Raw genomic sequence first — 7564 nt, forward strand, 5'->3', positions numbered from 1 at the left:
AGCCAGATCCTGGGGTAAATGCTGAAAGATCAGAGGCAAAGGAACAGGCCACTAGAGAACCTTCTCACCACTACTGAATCCTCAGGCCAAAAAGGTAAGATCCTGTCTGCACGAATCCTTAGACTGAATGCCCTTGAGTCCTCAGTGGAAAAGGACTGAGCTCCTGTCTCCTCCCCTTATATGCCTTTCTCCGCCCAGCCATATCACTTCCTGTCTCAGTCTTCCTAGTTCTAGGATTAATGGAATGTGTGCTTCCCAAACACTGGGAGCAAAGGCATGAGACCCCGAGTGCTGGGATTAAGGGTGTGTGCCACCACTGCTTGGCCTCTATGTCTAATCTAGTGGCTGGCTCTGTCCTCTGATCTTCAGGCGGATTTTATTTGTTAGAGTACAAACAAAATATCAGCACAGCTCACTGTTTCTGAAACATTAGGAACTAGAGTTCCAACTGTGCTTCTTCTTCTTCCTCCGGCAGTAGATGGGAACTAACACGGAGAGCCACAGCTGGACATCGTGCAGTCAGTGTTCGGAACACTTAGCCCTAAATGGAATGTCTTCATGGAATCCCTCCCCTCAGGGCTCAGGGAACTATGTGGAAGAGGAAAGACTCTGGAGAGCCAGAGGGCATGGATGAGACCAAGGAAACACCGTCTTCCAGACACAGCAGGATTGACGTTCATATGATCCCAATGAGACTGCGACAGAGACTGTGACAGAACACACAGGACCTGTATGGGTTCAAGCGAGACTGGGTCCCAGCACAGAGAAGGGCAAGTGGACTCTGGCTCCCATCACTAACCAAGAATCTGTCTCTGGTTGACAACCACCCACTAAAGAAAAATCAGTTTTCTCCAATGGCGTCTCACTGGGTATATAAACCACACTAAAGGACGGGCCCCATGCCGAGCAAGAGGAGCCCAGCACTAAACAAGCTCAGTGGTATTTTGGGAGATATCTTTTGTCTCCTATTGCTTCGAGTTTGGGCATTTTGTACCTTACTGGGTTTTGGTTTGTTTGTTTGTTTGTTTTTTCTTGTATGCTATGGTTTCCAATTTTGTGTTTTTATGGTTTTGTGTATTTGTGTTTGTATGTGTGTGTGTTTTATGTGTATGTCTGTATGTATATGGGTTTTTAATGCTTTTCTTTAAAAAAAAATTACAGTTTGTTTCTTTTATTTGGTGTAGCATAAATCTTAAAAGTTCTTATTAATAAAACAAACCCGGGGCCAGGTATTGGGGTGAACACGGGAAGATCAGAGAGACAGAACAGGCCACAGGTAGCCTCACCTCGCCAATTCCTCAGCTGATCCTGTTTCCTCAGACTGGAAGCCGCTGTGTCCTCATCCAGAATGAATCTCAGCTGAATTGTTGTTGCTCAAAAGCCTAAAAGCTTAACCAGCTCTAGTTCCTGGTTTTCACGTCTTATATACCTTTCTGCTTCCTGCCATCACTTCCTGGGATTAAAGGCGTGTGTCACCATGCCTGGCTGTCTCCAGTGTGGCTTTAAACTCACAGAGATCCGGATGGACCTCTGCCTCCAGAATGCTAGGATTAAAGGCATATGTGCCACCATTTTCTGGCCTCTATGTCTGTCTAGTGGCTGTTCTGTCCTCTGACCCCAGATAAGTTTATTAGGATGCACAATATATTGGGGGACACAATATCACCACAATTTGGCTGTTTGTTTCTGAGAAAGAGAGAGAAAGAGAGAGAGAGAGAGAGAGAGAGAGAGAGAGAGAGAGAGCATGGAGTTCGATAGATGGGGAGCTGAGGAGGATCTGGGAGGAGTTGGGGGAGGTGAAACCATGATCGGAATACATTGTATGAAAAAAAAATATTTTCAGGTTTTAAAATGTGCTTTTCCTACATTTTTGTTAGTCATTCTTCTATCATCAATGTTGTAAAAGCAATGTGAGGCAAATCTTTTGTTGACTTTGAATCTGTTTGTTTGTCTGTTTATTTATTACTTGGACTAAAGCAAGACTCTGCATCACTTCTAATAGTTACTTCCCAGGATCTTACTTACCGAGACTGTAGAGTCTGGGAGCAAAGCTGGAATCCATAAATACTGTACCAGTGCCAGACCTGCCAAGGCAGCTGCCGTATATAACCCTTCCGCTGTACCCAGCAGGTCAACCCACGGACCTCCAACGACAGCTATACGGCTCCTTCCGAATGCTCTTTATGCCAAGAAGTCTGTGTGTTGGATATACAGCCACGGATTCCCTGGTGTGCTTCAGTTATTTTCACACCCATAAAGCAAAGCAACAGCAACTATTCTGGCCTTCTCTGCCTGGACCTTAATGCTTGGAAAGAAACTCACTCCAGTGGAGTCCAAACCAGATTAACGCTGTAGAATGGGGGTGGGGGTTTGGTCCTTATTTAGGTTAAAAATGCTTCTAGAAGAGACACATTTTTATGTTATGAAAATAACTCATTTATCTCTTTGACATTTATGGAGAACTTTATCAGATACAATTTGATTTTTTGTTAATGTAAGTTGTCAGATCCCTCAGATGTTAATGCAGTGGAAGCTGTAAGAGGATCTTGACTATAGAGATGTGCAAACCATGTTTGATGGTACATTATTTTCAAAAACCCAAACTGAAATCACAATGGGAGACTTTCACTCTTGCAAAGCTATGGACTGATACATTCTTACACCTCAAGACCTCCCTCATTTGCTATATCCACAATGGGAGACTTTCACTCTTGCAAAGCTATGGACTGATACATTCTTACACCTCAAGTCCTCCCTCATTTGCAGTATCCAATCAAGGCAAAACAAACTGTAGCATTAAATCTTGAAGGCAGACTATATGGCCAGGATAGTCATAAATTCTGCAAAGAGGTATCCAGTGCTGTGTAAGCGAATCCTGGAACAGAAAGACCCTGGGATGACCATAGCTCAAACTCGGTTTCAACCACAAGGGTTGTGCTTTTACAAGTCTAGTTGGGACTAGAAAAAGTACCTTCAAAGGATTTCACCCAAATGTGATCACAAGCAGTGCTTTTATACTGCTGTTTCAGATCATTTTCGAAAACACAAGAGAAGCTAGCATTTCACAGCTCACCCTGTAAATGGTTTCGGAGTAGGGAACTGATTCTGGCTAATGGCTACTCAGTTGAACTAAAGGGATCTGTGCCACAACAAAACCCAGCAAACCCTGAAGCTGGGACTGCCCAGATCACAGAATTCTTCCTGCATCGGAATTTTGTTTTGTAGAGTCATGGGTGTTTCTGGATTACTTTATTACTTCAGAATAGCTTCCGCTGACCAAACGCAATCCAGAAGCAAACTTTCAGTACAAATAATGGAGACACTTATTTAATCTGGAGTGTGGGGGAAGGGGATAGCTTAGAAAGAAACATGAGACTGTTTCTTTTTAAATAAATAAATAAATAAATGTTATGATGATCTTACAATTTTTTGTGTGCTCATAATAGAGACCAAATCAAGTGAGGGGCTTTGGCCATGCTTTCTTCTTAAAGAGCCTCACAGCCTAATGGGCTTCATGGGGCTCTCCTAGAGATGGGGTATATATTTTCTTTGATCTTTGAAATTACTAAATTGAAACATAATAGTTGTCCTCTTTGGATTCCTTTTATGAAACTCAACCATGGGCTATTCAAGAGGACTTCTCAAAAAGGCTAAAACAGTTCATGTTCTTAGAAAATCATTTTAGAAAGCTGAATTTATAAGATTATATAATATTTTATATACTTCACAAAAAAGAATAGAGGCTATTATTCTAAATAAACTTTAGGGAGCTCATTTTTAAAAATCCTTTTCCATATTTTTTCTTTAAAAGTGAAGTAGAATTTATTTGTGGCTGCTCAGATAAAAGCAGTTAAAACTTTTTTGAAAAAAAACTACCTCTACTGTAGTTGCAAATAGACCTGAAATGTAGGCTCTGCTGGGCTAGCTTCCACCCTGATGCTGCTAGGGACTGAACTTTTCCAATGAAGTACTTTAATACAGAAAGAAACAAAAGGGATAGAAACACCTCAAAAGATTTAGAAACAACACATCAGTGGTTAAGGCAGGAGGATTGTCATGCAACCCTTGCCCTTGCTCCATCCCTCATCCCTCTGGACATCACTGTCCTCTTTTTTGCTGGCCACCACACGGCTTGTAAGAGAAGCCTAGGAGATAAAACTGCTTGTGGAGAGCTAGACATTCCCATGCAGCCGCGGAGATTTGCTAAACTCGGACTCTGCACTTATTTGGGGTCGTGGATACTTAAACAGTCCTTTCTACTCCAATGAGAGCAAGGCCTGGTCACTGACAGAACATTTCACATCCCCTTGATCTCCTGTGTGGTTCAGCGATAAAGAGCGAAGGCCTCTAATTCTCTCCCTAAAGGCAAGAATTGTCATCTATCTGTCCCAAGCTGCAGGGTCAAGATCTCTGAGCTGGCGAGTGGGGAGTAGATGGCAGAAATTCTACCCATAGTTTTAAATCCAAGACTCGGTGGGAAACCCCTCTATAAATAAGGTGCATCTCACCCCTTTTATTCTCGCCCTAAGGCAAAACTATGACCTCAATAAGAAGTACAATTATAGCTTCCTTGTGGGAGATTTGTAGATATTACATGCCCTCACTAGGAGCATGCAGCTCTTTCAGAAAAGGGTACAATGACCCTGGCATGTTTTACTGAAGAACAATGGTCATGGCCTAACAAATCCATGTTCCCAGGAGAAGAAAAATCATTATCTGGAAATGCCAGGGGTCTCTAGCCTGTTGGAAGTTTTCAGGATGGCCTTCTCAAAGGAAGTACAGACTAGTGTGTTTTGTTTTGTGGTTTTTCAAGACAGGGTTTCTCTGTGTAGCTTTGGAGCCTGTCTTGGAACTCGATCTGTAGACCAGGCTGCCTTCGAACTCACAGAGATCTGCCTGCCTCTGCCTCCCGAGTGCTGGGATTAAAGACATGTGCCGCCATGCCCAACCCCTAGTGTGTTGTTTTTATCAAAACCTCTATTGTTTAATTTTACCAATAAAGACTTGGAAGCCAGATGCTGGGGTGAAAACCTGCTAGCTCAGAGAGGCCGAGAAAGCACCAGCTGACCTTCCTCCTCCACCAACTTCCTAGAGCAAAACAAACAAACAAATCCTCCTACTTCCTCTGCATATCTCTTTTTGTCTCTTTCTCTATCTCTCTCTGTCTGTGTCTGTCTGTCTCTATCTCTCTCTGTCTGTGTCTGTCTGTCTCTCTCTGTCCTGACTTCCTCCCTCTCTATGGCTTTTTCAACTAGTTGCTTGCTTTGCCTCTCAACCTATGGTTGATTTTATTTAATCCTGTTCACAATATTCCAGCAGAAATCTCTTGGATTAAAGGTGTGTGCTAGGGTCAAGCCACACCACAGCTAGGATAGGTTCCTCTGGTAAACACTGTAATCTCTGGGTTCACACTATGATCAAATATCTCTAATCTCTGGGTTCACACTATGATCAAATATCTCTAATCTCTGGGTTCACACTATGATCAAATATCTCGCAACACTAGCGTGGCTGGGAAAGAACCACGTCTCCTTTGTTTAAGTGAGAAGAGTGGAAACCTAGTCTGTCTATTGTTTTGTGCTGTGTAACCTCAGCAAGTTCCAACCCTGGCTGTGTCTGTTCCCTCACCAGCCTCGGGTCCATATGTGTAGTCTCCAAGATCCCTTTCAAGTCTGCAACACTGGTTTTTCTCATCCTGGCTTTCTATAAACATGTGAATCCTATCTGGCTTATTAGGATGGAAAATGTGGGGTTTGAGTTTCTCGGTCTGTTTTGGTAAACTTTAAAAGAAAAACTAAACTGTTTGATCAAAGAGGGGAAATCTTCACTGGTGCTAATGAAAGTCCATCAATAACTCTCCCTTTTCCTATGTGTGGTAGAAGAATGCTAATCTGCATATGGGCTAATTCTGTTCACTGTTGAACTGGAACAGATTCAATGAACTCTGCCTTAATGTCCACCTCAGTGTTAAGAGGCATAATGAGGGTTAAAATGGGAGGAACAGTGGCCTCCATGGCAAGTAAATGGCTTGTTTCCATCCATGGTACTATGTCTATTCAAATGCTATGTTTTGTAAAGAATTTTTAAAAAAAAAATATATAGCAATGGTGTGGTTTGGAGGTTTATAGTTGGTAGAAGGAAAAAAAAAAGCAAGAGCCAAGAATTGTAAGTTCAATTCAGGATTGAGAAGTTTGAGTATATAAGTATTAGTAAATTTAAAAGTAAACAATAAAGTTAATAATAAAATTAATAGACATAACTTCCTCACCACCTCTGTGCCTCTCAGTAAGCCATTCATATTTCACATCTCTTTATATGCTCTCATTCATGTACATGAGGAGACTCTCTTTTCATAATAAAAATGGGAGCGCAGCACACATACTTTGTTTTACCTGTTTTATCACCAACCCTGTACATTGAACATTAGCACATGTAACATCCATATGACTTCCCATGTCTAAGAAGTCCATTCCAATCTTACTTAATAGATCTAGGACTTTTCCTGAGATTCCTAAGGGGCACTAGGGTTCGGAATGCAGCTAAGTGGACAGAGGTCTAACTTGCCTCCACTCCAAACTCTCCCGAATAGAACCTTTAAAAGAAAAAATGCACCTAATGCGTAGTTAAAGCTGCAGCCAAAAACAAAGAAGGACAGTCACATGTTTAACAACTCTAACGTTGAAACACATGTGTATATTCTGAATAATAATTCCCTTTGGTTTAAATCCCAGCTCCATCTCTGTGTGACTGCAGTGGTTTTAAATAAACCCAAGATTCTTTGCCTCGCTTCCCATCAGGGGTGTGATCTAATTCTTTCCCCTGGAATGCTGGCCAGCTTTGCTGATTCACTCCTAATGAAGAGGCTGCGACAGCATTAACTTGGCCTGACTTCCAAGGCTTGGCCTGGACAGTCTTTGGAACTGAAGAAGGGGACCTTGGCAAGGTGCTTACTTCTCTTTGGCTTGATTTTCTTAACGATGAGATGAGAAAAAAAAAATACCACCATTTTAAGATTTTAATATTAGTATGTGTAAAAACCTCATCACAGTCAACTTGAAAGTTCTATATAACCATGATCTACTATGATTACTAAGTGGTATTCCACTATTTTTGGAAATTTCTATCTACATATGATAAATATTCATATGTGGTTAAACCTCTGCAGGTAACTGATAAGTATTTTGAATCCCTGGTAGTGTGTTTCTCCTCCAATTCAATAAGTTAAATCAAGCCAAATTAATAAGACCGGGTTTAATCTGAGCAAAGCATTCCTGGGTGATCTCTGGGGAAGAGGAGAAATCACATGACAGGTCTATTAACCAGAGTTTAAACACCCTGTAGGCTCAGTCTTGAGGAACTCCGAGGGAGGAGCTGCCACTTGGTGGGCTTTCTGAGGGGCAGGGTTTGGAAAAGGAGGAGGGAGGCTGAGGTAGAGCTCCCAACAGAACACAGACATCAACCATAATGATGAATGTAGTTGCTGTTTTTCTCTTCCTGGGCCAATATGTTTTTAATGGTTGGACCGTTCTTTTGCTTTTTTTTCAAGACAGGGTTTCACTGTGTA

This window comes from Peromyscus californicus, unplaced genomic scaffold (genome assembly GCF_007827085.1).
Source record: "Peromyscus californicus insignis strain IS unplaced genomic scaffold, ASM782708v3 Scaffold_21__1_contigs__length_65335640, whole genome shotgun sequence".
NCBI lineage: Eukaryota > Metazoa > Chordata > Mammalia > Rodentia > Cricetidae > Peromyscus > Peromyscus californicus.